Source organism: Thamnophis sirtalis, unplaced genomic scaffold (genome assembly GCF_051295495.1).
Source record: "Thamnophis sirtalis isolate CommonGarterSnake01/CBP01778 unplaced genomic scaffold, rThaSir2_p1.2 scaffold_3, whole genome shotgun sequence".
NCBI lineage: Eukaryota > Metazoa > Chordata > Lepidosauria > Squamata > Natricidae > Thamnophis > Thamnophis sirtalis.
Genome location: NW_028261383.1, coordinates 112414536 through 112434156, shown reverse-complemented (window position 1 = coordinate 112434156; position 19621 = coordinate 112414536). Strand labels below are relative to the sequence as shown.

The window sequence follows — 19621 nt, the reverse complement described above, 5'->3', positions numbered from 1 at the left end:
TCAGATGGAATAATTTTCTCCATCAACTGATCATCTTATCTGAAGATGCTAGCGATTATGTCTGCAAAAGAAGATGGCCTGTTAGTCAGCTGTTCTGACCCCCCCCCCCCGGCCTGTGAATAAACCAGAACACAGGCTTGGCTGCTTGCCACTGTTTAATGAATGCGATAACCAGTCCTTTGGCTGAAGGCCCAGGCAAACTCACATTCAAGATAATTGGTTGGCAGCAACCCAGAAGCTCCAAGAAAGCAACGCAGATAATTCCACAAGACACGACTAGAATACAGATTTCTTCAAGAGTAATTCGAACAGTTTTTTCCTGCAAATGTCCCCTCCCAATGCCCTTCCTTATAAACCCTCTTGGGAGGGGCCCAGGCACAACCACCTATGTGTAATTATCGTCTATGAGACTGCCTACAGAGTTGCTGCTTCCGTTTCTCAGCTCGACGCCACTGTAGCATCAGAGACAAACTCTCTCTGATCTTCCCCACTGCTCCATGCCTCAGGCGCCTCCTGATGGCCTACCAGTCTCTCTGGTGCCTGCTCTGAGTCTGAACCCTGTCCAGGGTCCTCCACATCTTCCATGGCAGACTCATATGGTTGCTCGCTATCCGAGTCCATCAGCAGCTCAACCGGATCCTGCTGGGCCACAACACTATCCCTCACCGCAGGGCCCTTCCCCTGGGTCTCATGCTTGGGGTGCGGCCTTGAGGGATATTGTACATGGTAGGCTCGCACTAAAACGGGGGCGTGCACATCCGTCGCATTGGCCCAAGTCCCCCCGTCCGGCCCCTCGTCCTTCCAGTCCACCAAGTACTGGCATCATCCCTTTAGCCATCTCGAGTCCTGGATCTGGGCCATTTCATGTGTCAACTGCTTCTCCACCTCATGCAGTGATGGCTGGGGTAAAGACAGTGGGCGGAGAGGACAAGCCGACCACTCAGGGACCAGGAGTGAGCAATGGAACACTGGGTGCACTCGCATCGAACGTGGCAGGGTGAGGTGATAGGCCACTGGGTTGATAACGGCCTCCGCCAGGAATGGCCCAAGGTACCAGTGGTCCAACTTCTTAGCTGGAGGGTGGGACAGAAGGTGCCGCGTGGACAGCCAAATGCAATCTCTCACAGCTTACTCCGGCACCGCATGCCGAGGCCTATCCCCCACCCTCTTGTAGTCCTCTTTGGCTTGAGTCAGATAGCAGTGCACCATCTGGTGTGCCGCCTGGAGCTCTGAGAGGAAGTCCTGCACTGTGGGGACCGGGGAGTCGACTGGAGTAAGAGGAAAGAAGTGAGGATGATACCCAACGTTAGCCAGGAGGGGCGTCATCCACGTGAGGTGTGTTGCGAGTTGTTAAATGTAAACTCCGCCACGGCCAGGTAGTCTGCCCAGTTGTTTTGCTGCTGATTCACGAAGCAGTGCAGGTACTGCTCCAAGATCCCTATCACCTTCTCCATTCCCCGTCAGTTTCAGGATGGTGCGTCAAGGACAAACAAACCTGGACGCCCAGAGCCTCCATCAGCCCTTTCCAGAACTGGGCCATGAATTGCGTCCCATGGTCCGACACAACGCGATCAGGTGGGCGGTGCAGCCGGAAGACATGCTGGATGAACATGCGGGCAGTGGCGTGGGCTGTCGGCAATCTCCGACACGGAATGTAATGTGCCATTTTCGTAAGCATGTCCACCACCACGAGGACCGTGGTAAACCCTGAAGACAGAGGTAATTCTGTCAGAAAGTCCATGGACACAGGTCCCCAGGATCTGTCCAGGGTCAGCAATGGCTGAAGCAGGCCTGGAGGAGCTCCTGTTGCTGACTTGGCCTCCCAACACTGTACACAAGAGGAGACATACGTCTGTATGTCGTGTCGTAAGCGGGGCCACCAGAAGGTACGGGAGATCAGGTTCAAAGTCTTGAAAAGGCCAAAATGTCCCGCCGCTGGATTGTCATGGAACTGGGAGAGAATAAGGCCCTGGAGGGGGCCCAGGGGCACATAGAGCCTGTCCTGGTAACTCAAGAGGTCATCATAGAAAGTCCACAGGGAGGCCAGCCCTACCTCTGCCTTCCGTTGCTCCACCCACTCATCGTGCCGCTGCACGTCCTGTATCTGAGGCCGTAAATCCACAGGCTCATGAACTCTGCAGCAAAGGATTCGACAGGCAAAAGTGTCCGGGGTGGAAGCGGGTCTGCAGTGGAAGAGTATTCAGGTTTCCGGGATAGGGCATCTGCCCTTTGGTTGCACGCACTCGGGATGTAGGTTACTCTGAAGTTGAACTGGGCAAAGAACAGGGACCACCAGATCTGGCACTGGTTCAACTTGTGCGCTGTTTTCAGGAACTCTAGATTCCTATGGTCTGTCCGGACCTCGACGATGCCTGGCCCCCTCCAGGTGAGGCCTCCAGGCCTCAAATGCCACCTTAATGGTCAGCAACACCTTCTCCCAGATGGTGTAATTGCACTCGAAAGGATTGAGTTTCCGCAAAAAGAAAGCGCAAGGGAAAAGGGTGCCACCAGGGGCGTGAGCCTGCAGTAACACCGCGCCCACCGCGATATCTGACGCATCTGCCTCCACCACAAGTGAACGATGGGGATCAGGGTGTTTCAAGATCGGCTCCTTCATGAAGGCGTGCCTCAGGGCCTCGAACGCGTGTTGCTCCGTAGGCCCCCAGCAAAATGGTACTTTCTTCTGCAGGAGCCAACTGAGGGGTGTGGTCAGGGAAATGAAGCTGGGGATGAAGGTCCAGTAATAGTTGGCAAACCTGAGGAGTCGTTGGACATCCTTCACTCGCCGAGGAAGGTGCCAACTGCGCAAAGACTCTACCTTGCCTGGCTCCATCACAATTCCTTCAGGGGAGATATGGTGCCCCAGGAACTCGATGGTAGTCTGCTAGAACTGACACTTCTCCAGCTTCGCTTACAGACGATGCTCCCGAAGTCGTTGCAGGACCAGACGTAGGTGCTGCCGATGATCCTCCTGAGAAGCCGAGTAAATCAAAATGTCACCCAGGTAGATGATGACAAACTGGTCCAAAAGGTCCCGGAAGATATCATTCATAAAATGCTGGAAGACGGCCGGGGCATTGGTCAATCCAAATGGCATGACTGTGTACTCAAAATGTCTGTACTGAGTGCCGAAGGCCGTCTTCCATTTGTCCCCTGGCCGGATTCGGACCAGATTATAGGTGCCACGCAAGTCCAGTTTTGTGAACACCGTTTCCTTCCGAAGCCGCTCCAGCAACTCAGGAATCAGAGGCAGAGGGTAACAGTTGCACACCATGATCGCATTCAAGTGACGGTAATCACAGCAGAGTCTCAGATCCCCGGTCTTCTTCTTGACAAACAAGACCGAGGCAGACAGTGGCGAAGACGAGGGCCGGATAAAACCCCGGGCGAGGTTCTTGTCCAGAAAGTCCCACAATGTGGCCAACTCCGGCTCGGACATGGAGTAGAGGAGACCCATAGGGAATTTTGCGTCCGGTACCAAGTCAATGGGGCAGTCATAAGGCCAGTGTGGTGGCAATTGGTCTGCCTTCTGTTCACTGAAGACGTCTGCGAACTCCGCTAAGTCCGGTGGCAAGGACACCCTGGGTGAACGTAGCACCTGGCCTGCACAGATGTGACGGGCATGGTGGACACATTGCAGGGATGGGAACATGACTAGGTTCTGGGACCAATAAATTTGGGGGTCGTGCGCTCACAGCCAGGCGAAGCCAAGAACCACGGGGAAGTGCAGGCCCAAAAAGTGTCCATGAGGGCTGCCTCATTCCAGGCTGAATCTTGGCTAAGAAGCCGGAATTCACTGACATAGTACTGCAAGGAGCCCCAGCCCTGCTGCAGTGTCTTGAGACGTCTTGTGGCTGTTTTCTCCTTAATGGGGTCCTCATACATGAGTCTGAGGTGATCACAAAACCCCCTGAAATCGTCCAGCAAAGGGCTAGCCTGGGTCAACAAAGGAATAGCCCAACAAGCTTCAGAACCTGAGAGTAAGCTGATGATAAACCCCACTTTAGCCCGGTTAGTGGGAAAGTCCTCCACTCTCAGACTGATAAAGAGCTGGCATTGTCCCAAGAAAGCGGGAAACTGGTTTGGTTGCCGTCAAACTTATCCGGCACAGCAACAGGACATTTCCTCTGAGGTGGGGGGGGGGTAGCATGCTCTTGAAGCTGAGCTATCTGGCCAGCCAGCAAGGCCAACTGCTGTGCAAGTTGGGCGTTTTCGGCATGTAGCTGCTCCATGGTGATGATATTTACAGCTTTTGTTTTAGGGCAGGAAACAAACTGTTCTGACCACCACCACCACCATGGCCTGTGAATAAACCAGAACACAGGCTTCACTGTTTGCCACTATTTAATGAATGCGATAACCAGTCCTTTGGCTGAAGGCCCAGGCAAACTCACATTCAAGATAATTGGTTGGCAGCAACCTAGAAGCTCCAAGAAAGCAATGCAGATAATTCCACAAGACACGACTAGAAATCAGATTTCTTCAAGAGTAGTTCGAACAGTTTTTTCCTGCAAATGTCCCCTCCCAACGCCCTTCCTTATAAACCCTCTTGGGAGGGGCCCAGGTACAACCACCTGTACGTAATTATCATCTATGAGACTGCCTATGGAGTTGCTGCTTCCGTTTCTCAGCTTGATGTACTCTAGCATCAGAGACAAACTCTCTCTGATCTTCCCCACTGCTCCATGCCTCAGGCGCCTCCTGCTGGCCTACCAGTCTCTCTGGTGCCTGCTCTGAGTCTGAACCCTACCCAGGGTCCTCCACATCTTCCATGGCGAACTCATATGGTTGCTCGCTATCCGAGTCCATCAGCAGCTCAACTGGATCCTGCTGGACCACAACAGTCAGCTATCGATTGAAGGTTCTTCACCAAGTACAACTTGCTTTTGAAAGAGCTCCCTTGTGCCCACTGTTGGAAGCTAGTCTTTTTTTACTTCTGGAAGAGAACCAAATTTAAACATAGATATAGAAATTAATGCATCTTTACTAGGTAGAAGAAAAAGCCATTTGGCAGAACATAAATATCTACTTTGGATACTATTCAAGCAATGGCTTTTCTGATTCAACGCCGTTAAGTCACAATATTTGTTTCCTATGGAGGCATTCATGAAGTACTATGGAATAGAGCTGCCCAATCACATTCTTGCACTTAACAATGGGCAGCTGTGAAATGACAGCTGTTAGGAGAGACAACAATTGAGCATCTTCTCAATTGCTACCCTTAGTAATGTCTGTATACAAGAGACTTGTGGGAAATTAAAATAAACTAATATGATACCATCAAAGAATTTTATCAGAATCAAGTCACTCAAATGTAGTTAGCTATCAGTACCCTGTAGATGGTGCACCACACTTCCTAATAGCTGTAGCTCAGAGAAATGTAGTTCAGCTCTTCTGGTATCTAATCTCTGCCAAACCAATTAGAACCAAGTTGGACTTGAAGATTCTTGCTTGACTCCTATCTTTGGCATGGATTCATTGTGAGGCTTTAAGCAAATTCTTACTCTGTCTCAAATCAGAGAAATACTAATAATTTTAGCAAGCTGTTTACAGATACTAGGGACTACAACCCTTTTCCCAAATCAGTTTAACTCTTTTTGCTTTCATATTTACAGTGCATAAAGGAGAACCTTTTTTATTACCTTCTTTGCATGTACTATCATTACTTTTATAAGCAATAATTTAACTGTTTCAATATCAGATAGAGCAATCTACCCATAAGTTTTGTTATTTCCTTTCTATAAAAGCCCTATAAACTTTCAAAGACATTTACTACATTCCCCTGTTAGGCAACAATGACTTTGGCAGAATCTCCACTAGAAACTTCTTAGCATTACCCATCCATTGTTGAAGCATTGCAAAGCCTTGAATCCGTATTCTGATTTCAGCACAACTATACTTGAATGACCCTGGGAAATATTTCAAGTCAGTGTTGCGTATCCTGTCTCAGCTATGATTTCTAAGTAAAAGTGCTGTTCCATATTTGAGACATGGCTGAGAGTCATGCAAAATCCTTTTCTTTCATTCAATTATCCATTCACATCTCATCTTCTTTTTAGGGACTCACTATGTGTGCCTGGGGATGCGGTGGCTCAGTAGCTAAGATGCTGGGCTTGTCAATCAGAAAGGTCAGCAGTTTGGCGATTCGAATCCCTAGCGCTGTGTAACGGAGTGAGCTCCCATTACTTGTCCCAGCTTCTGCCAACCTAGCAGTTCAAAAGCATGTAAAAATGCAAGTAAAAAAATAGGAATCACCTTTGGTGGGACGATAACAGTGTTCCGTGTGCCTTCAACATTTAGTCATGCCATCCACATGACCATGGAGACGTCTTTGGACAGCCCTGGCTCTTCAGCTTTGAAATGGAGATGAGCACCGCCCCCTAGAATCGGGAATGAGTAGCATGTATGCGCGAGGGGAATGTCTACCTTATGTGTGCCCACAATGGAGCTGAAACAGGGACACAGAGAATAGAACATACTTATGACATCATTTATACTCCTTTAATTCAGAGCCAAGCTGTAAGAGTTTTCTTCCCATTGATTTCAATAAAACAGCTTCTCTACCCCAGTGAGTATCCAGACATATTATCACGACAGACCATATAATAAGGAATAAGTCAACATCCAATTCCAGCATATAGCTGCCAACATATAAACCGCTTATAGGAAAGTCAGAACTCAAACAATAAGAGTTTGTGTAGTTTGCTTGATTCTGTTATCAGATGATGCCTATGTACTGAATCTGTAGTTTATATTGAAGAAATGTAGCCAATGAACAAATAGTTTGCTTTTCTTCTTCATGACTATGTTTATCCAATCCAAATCTTGCTATCATTCTAGTTTCCATCTTTGCTTCAATTTCTGTTTTTCCAAATAACTTTTTCTTCTTGATGTGGCATCTAGTTCATTTTACAGTTTGCCATGGCATTCTTTGATGTCTTCATCAATTTCATTGTAGCAGATTTGTACATTGATGTGTAATGTTGATTTTTTTACAAGATATTCACTAATCCCAATCAACACAATTCCATCATTTATTAGTTTATAGATAGAGATATACATACTGTCGAAAATAAGAAATACAATCTTCATAGAAATATGCAAGAAACATTATCCAGGCAAAATATTTTTAAAAACTGGTAGAGCAACAAGGTAACATTTGGAAGTGGCTAAGGCAGACATTTTCCAAATTTGCTGAACTATAGGAAGGAGGAGGAGATACAGCATGTTTCATCTTTCAAAATTCTGTTATTATAGCCAATCCCAAGAAAAGTAGTTTTAGCTTCTTATGCAATTGATTTCCTGGTCAAGTCTGCTTAGTGGGACTGACATCAATCTTTATACATTCTTGGTATAAGAATATATCTATACAAATAAAGTTAAAATTATATATGCAAAGTTCAAGCACTGAAGTACACATATATGCCAGCACAACAGCTAGCTTTAAAATAAAATAACAAAAAATCTTGCTGGTCCTTTTGTATTTTAATAACTTGTAGACTTCCTCTTTATCATTAGTGCTAAAACAGTACAAATGCTAAATGGTTTGCTTAGCATATAAAAGTTGTTATCAACAGATTTGCATAGATATTTTGACTCACAACCTGTTTCCCCTTTAATGTCTATAAAGATTCTCCAGGTCATGGTTGTCCCAAAGTTGTTTTTCAAGAGGCAACTGGACTTTCTTGTTTTTCTTTGAAGACATTTCTCTTCTCATCCAAGAAGCTTCTTCAGCTCTGGCTGGTTAGTGGGGAATGGAAGGGTGTATATTCCTTGCAGACAGCTGGTCATTTGCATATTTTGGCTTCGGTTTGTAAACTTAGAGGTTTATCTTTATCCTCAGGATCACCTGAGTAGTGAAAATGGGTATGGAACCTTTTTGGAACTGCTGAAAGATATGTGTTGTAGACTGGATATAGATGATATCCTATCCCTCCCCCTCTGTTGGGAGAGAGGTGGTCCTCTCTGTCTAAAATGTAAACTTTGCTATCTTCAAAAGAATGGCCTGTGTTTTTTAAACACAGATGGACTGCTGGTTTGGATTGACAGAACCGCTGGTTTGAAAGAGGGATCAAAGAGGCTATCTATATCAAAATTGAACAAATCTCTCTCAACAAAGGGGGGGGGGGTTACGACATCATCTATCTCCAGTCTATAGCACCATCCTTTCAGCAGTTCCAAGAAGCCTCCAGAGCAGTGACGTGCGGTGAGGTTTATACCTGGTGAGGCTCAGCTGGGCATCCTTTTGCGAAGCAGCGAAGCAGCGAAGCAGGGCAGCGGTCAGCCTCGGCAGGGGGGGGGAATTTGCATCGCGGGAGCAGCCAAGCGCCCGGGTCTGCAGCAGAAGGCACTTGGTGGCTCCCGCGATGCAAAGTGCCCTGCCCCCCGATGCCGCCGCCCACCCGCTGCCCCGGCCTGCAGCCGCTGCTTCTCCAAGCTCCGCCGCTGGAAGTCCCGGATCGCCTCTGGGGGAAGGCTGGGTGAGAAGCGGAGCGAAGCTTCTCCGCGGCCTCCCGGCACTACACAGAGGCTCTCACAGGAGCGCGTGCCAGCGGCCGCCGGCCCGGAGCGGCCCCGGCTGCGAGACAAGGCAGTACTTAAAGCAGCCGCTGCCGCTTGTCTCGCAGCCGGGGCCGCTCCGGGCCGCCGGCCGCTGGCACACGCTCCTGTGAGAGCCTCTGTGTAGTGCACGGAGAAGCTTCGCTCCACTTCTCACCCAGCCTTCCCCCAGAGGCGATCCGGGACTTCCAGCGGCGGAGCCTGGAGAAGCAGGCCGGGGCAGCAGGCGGGCAGGTGGGCGGGCGGCAGGGCACTTTGCATCACGGGAGCCGCCAAGCGCCCAGGTCTGCAGCAAAGAGCGAACCTCCTCCTTCTCCCCCACTCCTCTCTCCTCTGAAGCACGCCCTCCGAAATAACCCGCCCAACGTAAGCATGCTCAAGAAGACATGATTCGCTGCTTCCAGATCAGGAGGCGGGAGAATTAGTGCCTCTTTTGCATCTGAACTTTTTTGCCTTTTAACTCTTTCTTAACTTTTCGAAGGCGAAAAATTCCTTATGGAAAGGAGGCCCCAAGTTCTCTCGCCTCCTGCTAAGCAGATACCAAGCCACTGTGACCTGGAATCTGGTAACAACTATCTTGGCTTTAATTATTTTAAAAAAATATTTAAATTTATTTCTTTTTCCTGAGGAGACTGGTGAGGCTCCGCCTCCCTTGCCTCTAGTGACTGCACGTCCCTGCTCCAGAGTCAGACCCATTTGCACCACTCAGCTGACCCCGAGGACACAGATAAACCTCCAAGTGGCCTCAACAGCTCTCTGAAAGAATGCAATTGACCAAGCTATCTGCAAGGAATATACACCCTTCCATTCCCCACTAAAACCAGCCAGGGCTGAATAAGCTTCTTGGATGAGAAGTGAAATGTCTTCAAAGAAAAACAAGAAAGTCCAGTTGTCCTTGAAAAAGCATGTTTGGGATGTCTCCCCTTTAAGTTTCCATTTCCTGTAAGTTTTGAGCAGTGTGTATTGCTCAATCGCTATTGTAGTGTATTCTGCATACTATGAAGTTGCACGGCAGATGGGTTTTGCCATCTCTTTCTGCACAGCAGTAACTATGGATGTTACATTCACAACTTACATTAACAACTCAATACTGGTATATCTATCTTCTTTAAAACCAGGCTATAGTATTTTTGGGAGTAAGCCATAGCCTTGGGCATAGTTTGTATTTTATTTACTCTTATTTATAAACTTATTTTTTCATCTGTGAAAATAGTCATTCCAGGAATAGACTCCAAATATGACACTATTTTGAAATTTGTGTTGGTGGGAGTGGCTCAAGATTCTGAAAATGACTTTGCAATATATCCTAAGATGAGCATTAAGATACATTAGTGCTGTAGATCAATTTCATCATTGGAATTATGCCAGCATAATTTATAATTATAAATAAGAATGAAGAATAACAAATATACATACAGGACAATAAAGATGTGAATGGGAAAGAGACTTAATCTCTTAGGTGGTCTTGTTACTGCACCAAATTGTATTCTGCAAAAGAGGCTGTATCAGTTAAAAATATCCAAAATATATCATTGTTCCTCTCCTTCTGCTTCATGAAAATAGTAATTATAGCATCTAATTAAAATTTGAAATCAACTATTAGTGATTAAAAACATACTTCAGAAAAAAAGCTCACAAAGCAGAGCATTCTGACGATTAGAAAAGTTTCCTCAAATTTCATTCAGTGTCAACTTGCAAGTTGGCTAGAAATTACGGGACTTAATACTGATACCTCTGGCTGGCACCAGCTTAGGGAAAACAGGAAGAAAGTCTCTTCTTTTACTGTTTGCTTTGCTCAGAGCAAGATTTGTGGTGGCTCAGTGGCTAAGACCCTGATCTTGTCAATCAGAAAAGTTGGCAATTCAGCAGTTCTAATCCCTGGTGCCACATAATGGAGTGAGCTTCCATTACTTGTCCCAGATTCTGCCAACCTAGAAGTTTGAAAGCATGCAAAAATGCAAGTAGAAAAATAGGGGCCACCTTTGATGGGAAGGTAACAGCGTTCCATGCACCTTTGCCATTTTGTCATGCTGGCCACATGACCACGGAGACATCTTCGGACAGTGCTGGCTCTTTGGCTTTGAAACGGAGATGAGCACCGCCCCCTACAGTCGGGAATGACTAGCACATATGTGTTACCTTTACCTTTACCTTGCTCAGAGCATGATATGGAATCCAAACACCACTATTCTAATTTTATTTCAAGAGTTATGAAATGTCAAATCATAGAATATTGAAACATTCCAATGAGATGATACTCCTTTACTAAACCAAATGAGCCAAAAGTTATTAAACAATTGTTTTCTGTTCTCTCTTTCATAGCTATAAGGATTTCTATCCCTTTTTCATACACCTTTGGTGTATCTATTAATATACCATTTCAATGATTCTGCAGAATCTTTCTTGTGTAATAAGCACAGAAACCTCTAGCTGGTGAGAACCAATCCAAGAAATTTTGCTGACTGACCCAAGTTACTTTTGTACTTGATACAGAAAATATATTTTCCTCTCTGGGGAAATATAATAATGAGGATGATTCCAATCACCTCTTCCGCACTATACAGTGATACTGTATAGAGGTGATTGGAATCATCACCTCTATACAGTAGAGGTGACCCATAGGGAATTTTGCGTCCAGTACCAAGTCAATGGGGCAGTCATAAGGCCAGTGTGGTGGCAATTGGTCTGCCTTCTGTTCACTGAAGACGTCTGCGAACTCCGCTAAGTCCGGTGGCAAGGACACCCTGGGTGAACGTAGCACTTGGCCTGCACAGATGTGACGGGCGTGGTGGACACATTGCAGGGACGGGAACATGACCAGGTTCTGGGACCAATAAATTTGGGGGTCATGCGCTCACAGCCAGGCAAAGCCCAGAACCACAGGGAAGTGCAGGCCCGAAAAGTGTCCATGAGGGCTGCCTCATTCCAGGCTGAATCTTGGCTAAGAAGCCGGAATTCACTGACATAGTACTGCAAGGAGCCCCAGCCCTGCTGCAGTGTCTTGAGACATCTTGTGGCTGTTTTCTCCTTAATGGGGTCCTCATACATGAGTCTGAAGTGATCACAAAACCCCCTGAAATCGTCCAGCAAAGGGCTAGCCTGGGTCAACAAAGGAATAGCCCAACAAGCTTCAGAGTCTGAGAGTAAGCTGATGATAAACCCCACTTTAGCCCGGTTAGTGGGAAAGTCCTCCACTCTCAGACTGATAAAGAGCTGGCATTGTCCCAAGAAAGCGGGAAACTGGTTTGGTTGCCGTCAAACTTATCCAGCACAGCAACAGGACATTTCCTCCGAGGTGGGGGTGGGGGGGGGGTAGCATGCTCTTGAAGCTGAGCTATCTGGCCAGCCAGCAAGGCCAACTGCTGTGCAAGTTGGGCGTTTTCGGCATGTAGCTGCTCCATGGTGATTATATTTACAGCTTTTGTTTTAGGGCAGGAAACAAACTGTTCTGACCACCACCACGGCCTGTGAATAAACCAGAACACAGGCTTCACTGTTTGTCACTATTTAATGAATGCGATAACCAGTCCTTTGGCTGAAGGCCCAGGCAAACTCACATTCAAGATAATTGGTTGGCAGCAACCCAGAAGCTCCAAGAAAGCAATGCAGATAATTCCACAAGACACGACTAGAAATCAGATTTCTTCAAGAGTAGTTCGAACATTTTTTTCCTACAAATGTCCCCTCCCAACGCCCTTCCTTATAAACCCTCTTGGGAGGGGCCCAGGTACAACCACCTGTGCGTAATTATCATCTATGAGACTGCCTATGGAGTTGCTGCTTCCGTTTCTCAGCTTGATGCACTCTAGCATCAGAGACAAACTCTCTCTCATCTTCCCCATTGCTCCATGCCTCAGGCGCCTCCTGCTGGCCTACCAGTCTCTCTGGTTCCTGCTCTGAGTCTGAACCCTACCCAGGGTCCTCCATATCTTCCATGGCAAACTCATATGGTTCCTCGCTATCTGAGTCCATCAGCAGCTCAACTGGATCCTGCTGGGCCACAACAGTCAGCTATCGATTGAAGGTTCTTCACCAAGTACAACTTGCTTTTGAAAGTTGGAAGCTAGTCTTCTTTTACTTCTGGAAGAGAACCAAATTTAAACATAGACATAGAAATTAATGCATCTTTACTAGGTAGAAGAAAAAGCCATTTGGCAGAACATAAATATCTACTTTGGATACTATTCAAGCAATGGCTTTTCTGATTCAACACCGTTGAGTCACAATATTTGTTTCCTATGGAGGCATTCATGAAGTACTACGGAATTGAGCTGCCCAATCACATTCTTGCACTTAACAATGGGCAGCTGTGAAATGACAGCTGTTAGGAGAGACAACAATTGAGCATCTTCTCAATTGCTACCCTTAGTAATGTCTGTATACAAGAGACTTGTGGGAAATTAAAATAAACTAATATGATACCATCAAAGAATTTTATCAGAATCAAGTCACTCAAATGTAGTTAGCTATCAGTACCCTGTAGATGGTGCACCACACTTCCTAATAGCTGTAGCTCAGAGAAATGTAGTTCAGCTCTTCTGGTATCTAATCTCTGCCAAACCAATTAGAACCAAGTTGGACTTGAAGATTCTTGCTTGACTCCTATCTTTGGCATGGATTCATTGTGAGGCTTTAAGCAAATTCTTACTCTGTCTCAAATCAGAGAAATACTAATAATTTTAGCAAGCTGTTTACAGATACTAGGGACTACAACCCTTTTCCCAAATCAGTTTAACTCTTTTTGCTTTCATATTTACAGTGCATAAAGGAGAACCTTTTTATTACCTTCTTTGCATGTACTATCATTACTTTTATAAGCAATAATTTAACTGTTTCAATATCAGATAGAGCAATCTACCCATAAGTTTTGTTATTTCCTTTCTATAAAAGCCCTATAAACTTTCAAAGACATTTACTACATTCCCCTGTTAGGCAACAATGACTTTGGCAGAATCTCCACTAGAAACTTCTTAGCATTACCCATCCATTGTTGAAGCATTGCAAAGCCTTGAATCCATATTCTGATTTCAGCACAACTATACTTGAATGACCCTGGGAAATATTTCAAGTCAGTGTTGCGTATCCTGTCTCAGCTATGATTTCTAAGTAAAAGTGCTGTTCCATATTTGAGACATGGCTGAGAGTCATGCAAAATCCTTTTCTTTCATTCAATTATCCATTCACATCTCATCTTCTTTTTAGGGACTCACTATGTGTGCCTGGGGATGCGGTGGCTCAGTAGCTAAGATGCTGGGCTTGTCAATCAGAAAGGTCAGCAGTTTGGCGATTCGAATCCCTAGCGCTGTGTAACGGAGTGAGCTCCCATTACTTGTCCCAGCTTCTGCCAACCTAGCAGTTCAAAATCATGTAAAAATGCAAGTAAAAAAATAGGAATCACCTTTGGTGGGACGATAACAGTGTTCCATGTGCCTTCAACATTTAGTCATGCCATCCACATGACCATGGAGACGTCTTTGGACAGCCCTGGCTCTTCAGCTTTGAAATGGAGATGAGCACCGCCCCCTAGAATCGGGAATGAGTAGCATGTATGCGCGAGGGGAATGTCTACCTTATGTGTGCCCACAATGGAGCTGAAACAGGGACACAGAGAATAGAACATACTTATGACATCATTTATACTCCTTTAATTCAGAGCCAAGCTGTAAGAGTTTTCTTCCCATTGATTTCAATAAAACAGCTTCTCTACCCCAGTGAGTATCCAGACATATTATCACGACAGACCATATAATAAGGAATAAGTCAACATCCAATTCCAGCATATAGCTGCCAACATATAAACCACTTATAGGAAAGTCAGAACTCAAACAATAAGAGTTTGTGTAGTTTGCTTGATTCTGTTATCAGATGATGCCTATGTACTGAATCTGTAGTTTATATTGAAGAAATGTAGCCAATGAACAAATAGTTTGCTTTTCTTCTTCATGACTATGTTTATCCAATCCAAATCTTGCTATCATTCTAGTTTCCATCTTTGCTTCAATTTCTGTTTTTCCAAATAACTTTTTCTTCTTGATGTGGCATCTAGTTCATTTTACAGTTTGCCATGGCATTCTTTGATGTCTTCATCAATTTCATTGTAGCAGATTTGTACATTCATGTGTAATGTTGATTTTTTTTACAAGATATTCACTAATCCCAATCAACACAATTCCATCATTTATTAGTTTATAGATAGAGATATACATACTGTCGAAAATAAGAAATACAATCTTCATAGAAATATGCAAGAAACATTATCCAGGCAAAATATTTTAAAAAACTGGTAGAGCAACAAGGTAACATTTGGAAGTGGCTAAGGCAGACATTTTCCAAATTTGCTGAACTATAGGAAGGAGGAGGAGATACAGCATGTTTCATCTTTCAAAATTCTGTTATTATAGCCAATCCCAAGAAAAGTAGTTTTAGCTTCTTATGCAATTGATTTCCTGGTCAAGTCTGCTTAGTGGGACTGACATCAATCTTTATACATTCTTGGTATAAGAATATATCTATACAAATAAAGTTAAAATTATATATGCAAAGTTCAAGCACTGAAGTACACATATATGCCAGCACAACAGCTAGCTTTAAAATAAAATAACAAAAAATCTTGCTGGTCCTTTTGTATTTTAATAACTTGTAGACTTCCTCTTTATCATTAGTGCTAAAACAGTACAAATGCTAAATGGTTTGCTTAGCATATAAAAGTTGTTATCAACAGATTTGCATAGATATTTTGACTCACAACCTCTGTTTCCCCTTTAATGTCTATAAAGATTCTCCAGGTCATGGTTGTCCTAAAGTTGTTTTTCAAGAGGCAACTGGACTTTCTTGTTTTTCTTTGAAGACATTTCTCTTCTCATCCAAGAAGCTTCTTCAACTCTGGCTGGTTAGTGGGGAATGGAAGGGTGTATATTCCTTGCAGACAGCTGGTCATTTGCATCTTTTGGCTTCGGTTTGTAAACTTAGAGGTTTATCTTTATCCTCAGGATCACCTGAGTAGTAAAAATGAGTATGGAACCTTTTTGGAACTGCTGAAAGATTTGTGTTGTAGGCTGGATATAGATGATATCCTATCCCTCCCCCTCTGTTGGGAGAGAGGTGGTCCTCTCTGTCTAAAATGTAAACTTTGCTATCTTCGAAAGAATGGCCTTTGTTTTTTAAACACAGATGGACTGCTGGTTTGGATTGACAGAACCACTGGTTTGAAAGAGGGATCAAAGAGGCCATCTATATCAAAATTGAACAAATCTCTCTCAACAAAGGGGGGTTGATTACAACATCATCTATCTCCAGTCTATAGCACCATCCTTTCAGCAGTTCCAAGAAGCCTCCAGAGTCAGACCCATTTGCACCACTCAGCTGACCCCGAGGACACCGATAAACCTCCAAGTGGCCTCAACAGTTCTCTGAAAGAATGCAAATGACCAAGCTGTCTGCAAGGAATATACACCCTTCCATTCCCCACTAAAACCAGCCAGGGCTGAATAAGCTTCTTGGATGAGAAGTGAAATGTCTTCAAAGAAAAACAAGAAAGTCCAGTTGTCCTTGAAAAAGCATGTTTGGGATGTCTCCCCTTTAAGTTTCCGTTTCCTGTAAGTTTTGAGCAGTGTGTATTGCTCAATCGCTATTGTAGTGTATTCTGCATACTATGAAGTTGCACGGCAGATGGGTTTTGCCATCTCTTTCTGCACAGCAGTAACTATGGATGTTACATTCACAACTGACATTAAAAACTCAATACTGGTATATCTATCTTCTTTAAAACCAGGCTATAGTATTCTTGGGAGTAAGCCATAGCCTTGGGCATAGTTTGTATTTTATTTACTCTTATTTATAAACTTATTTTTTCATCTGTGAAAATAGTCATTCCAGGAATAGACTCCAAATATGACACTATTTTGAAATTTGTGTTGGTGGGAGTGGCTCAAGATTCTGAAAATGACTTTGCAATATATCCTAAGATGAGCATTAAGATACATTAGTGCTGTAGATCCATTTCATCATTGGAATTATGCCAGCATAATTTATAATTATAAATAAGAATGAAGAATAACAAATATACATACAGGACAATAAAGATGTGAATGGGAAAGAGACTTAATCTCTTAGGTGGTCTTGTTACTGCACCAAATTGTATTCTGCAAAAGAGGCTGTATCAGTTAAAAATATCCAAAATATATCATTGTTCCTCTCCTTCTGCTTCATGAAAATAGTAATTATAGCATCTAATTAAAATTTGAAATCAACTATTAGTGATTAAAAACATACTTCAGAAAAAAAGCTCACAAAGCAGAGCATTCTGACGATTAGAAAAGTTTCCTCAAATTTCATTCAGTGTCAACTTGCAAGTTGGCTAGAAATTACGGGACTTAATACTGATACCTCTGGCTGGCACCAGCTTAGGGAAAACAGGAAGAAAGTCTCTTCTTTTACTGTTTGCTTTGCTCAGAGCAAGATTTGTGGTGGCTCAGTGGCTAAGACCCTGATCTTGTCAATCAGAAAAGTTGGCAATTCAGCAGTTCTAATCCCTGGTGCCACATAATGGAGTGAGCTTCCATTACTTGTCCCAGATTCTGCCAACCTAGAAGTTTGAAAGCATGCAAAAATGCAAGTAGAAAAATAGGGGCCACCTTTGATGGGAAGGTAACAGCATTCCATGCACCTTTGCCATTTTGTCATGCTGGCCACATGACCACGGAGACATCTTCGGACAGTGCTGGCTCTTTGGCTTTGAAACGGAGATGAGCACCGCCCCCTACAGTCGGGAATGACTAGCACATATGTGTTACCTTTACCTTTACCTTGCTCAGAGCAAGGAATCCAAACCCCACTATTCTAATTTTATTTCAAGAGTTATCAAATGTCAAATCATAGTCTGTTGAAACATTTCAATGAGATGATACTCCTTTACTAAACCAAATGAGCCAAAAGTTATTAAACAATTGTTTTCTGTTCTCTCTTTCATAGCTATAAGGATTTCTATCCCTTTTTCATACACCTTTGGTGTATCTATTAATATACCATTTCAATGATTCTGCAGAATCTTTCTTGTGTAATAAGCACAGAAACCTCTAGCTGGTGAGAACCAATCCAAGAAATTTTGCTGACTGACCCAAGTTACTTTTGTACTTGAGACAGAAAATATATTTTCCTCTCTGGGGAAATATAATAATGAGGATGATTCCAATCACCTCTTCCGCACTATACAGTGATACTAAAGAAGAAGTGGTATAGCTAAGCAAGCAGATGAATACAAGTAGCAGAAAAGGCTTGGGAAGGAGGAATATTGACCTTAATACAGAGTTCCTTAATCCTTTAGCTATGCTTCTTCTGTCTTCTGCAGAAAACAAAGGTTGCTGTTATGAAATTGAATCTGTACCCATTTGTTGTCCTCTGGAATGTTTGTTTTATTGTTGCTTAATTTTTTTTTTTTTTTTTTGCATTCATTGCATCAAGAAATTCTGATGAGAAAGAAGCGGAGGTGGATTTCTACCGATTCGCACCGGTTCAGGTGAACCGATAGTGTAATTTGGCCTGGGTCGCAGAACCGACAGCCCCTGAACCGGTTCCCTGATCTCTGCTGCCAGTTCCAGCATGTTTTCTATTAGTTTTTCATGATCTTTGCGCATGCGCAGAACAATTTACAGTGAACTGTGCACACGTGTGCAGCGTGTGTCTGACACGTGTGCACAGTGAACCGGTACCAACACAGATAGGAACCCACCCCTGGAAAGAAAACAAGATTTCCCCCTGGAAACAGTTGCAGCCTTTGTTATTCTCTTTTCTAGTGGAATGCCTTGGTTTGGACAGATAGGAGGGGCAAGTAAACATGATCTGTAGTAGTAATATGACTCTAGCTTCATACTCCTGCCCACATGAAAATAAAATTCTATATGTTCAATGGAATCACAGTCTAAACAAAATCTAATGTCAAACACAGAGAATTTAAGAGAGAAATGGGCAATAGGTTGATCAAGGCTAGTAACACATCGTGCTTGAAACCAACACTCTGAACTTTTCCAGTAGAATATTTCCTACTCATTGAATCTTATTTATAATTAGTTCATTGGCCATGAAGGATTAAATGTATTTAAATTTAAACACTTTAAAGTGTCTCTTTAATTTTTCACTAAAAGCATCCTTTACCAATTACATTTCCCAGAATGGGTGGTGACTCTTTTATATTTTAATATGAAAAGGAATATTCTGTTTCTGTTTCTGTTTCTGTTTATTAGGATTTGTATGCCGCCCACTCTCGAGAGACTCAGGGCGGCTTACAGGTAAAGGCAGGAAGGGGGAACATATAAAAATTAAAAACAGATATTAAAATATTCCATGCAGCCTAAGGCTACTTCCAAGGGAAACATTAATATAGGTATATTTATTGATTATTTTAAAGTCAAATTTTTCCCAGTAAAAATAATTTCTTAATGCAGATATTCCAATCATTCATTACTCAGAATTCTTCAGGACATACATACATATATAAGAATTTTGATTGTAATAACAAAATCAAACGCAAACTAAGCTTAAGGAAAAGAGAATAGAAAGAGGTAAAACATGCAAGGAGAAAGAGAAAGGGAGAGAGAGAAAGGGAGAAGAAAAAGAGAGTAGGAATATAATGACATAGAAAATAAATACATCTAGAGATCATTTCCAATCTTCATCACAAGTATAAACAAATTCAGTTATTCTTTATTCCCCTCTAAGGTTACAAACATTTATCTCTTCATCCCATAACCCATCTGTATCAATAAACAAACCCATAAAACATCACCTTTTCAGTCCTAATGTCAGAAGAAAGTCTGTAAGGGTTGCTAGAGGTAACTAAATATCTTGTTTAATCTTGATTTAAAAGATCAATGTTATATGCCTCCCTTTTGTTTCTAACAATCTTAAACTTCAGTTCATTCAAATATTACTGTAAGATATGATTTGTCTTCATCTCTTCTTCTTTATCCCATCACATAGAATTCTTCATGAGTTTAACAAGTTTAACAACAGTAGGACAAATTATCCAGATCACACACTGGTTAGTCAGTTACATTTTTTTTTAATC

The 19621-nt window shown here is 43.4% G+C and overlaps 1 long non-coding RNA gene across 1 annotated transcript in view; it reads right to left on the bottom strand.

Annotated features, from left to right (window-relative positions):
* The window catches only part of LOC148048109 (uncharacterized), a 74469-nt gene that overhangs the window by 1080 nt on the left and 53768 nt on the right, over positions 1 to 19621 (bottom strand). The gene's annotated exons all lie outside the window — the stretch shown is intronic.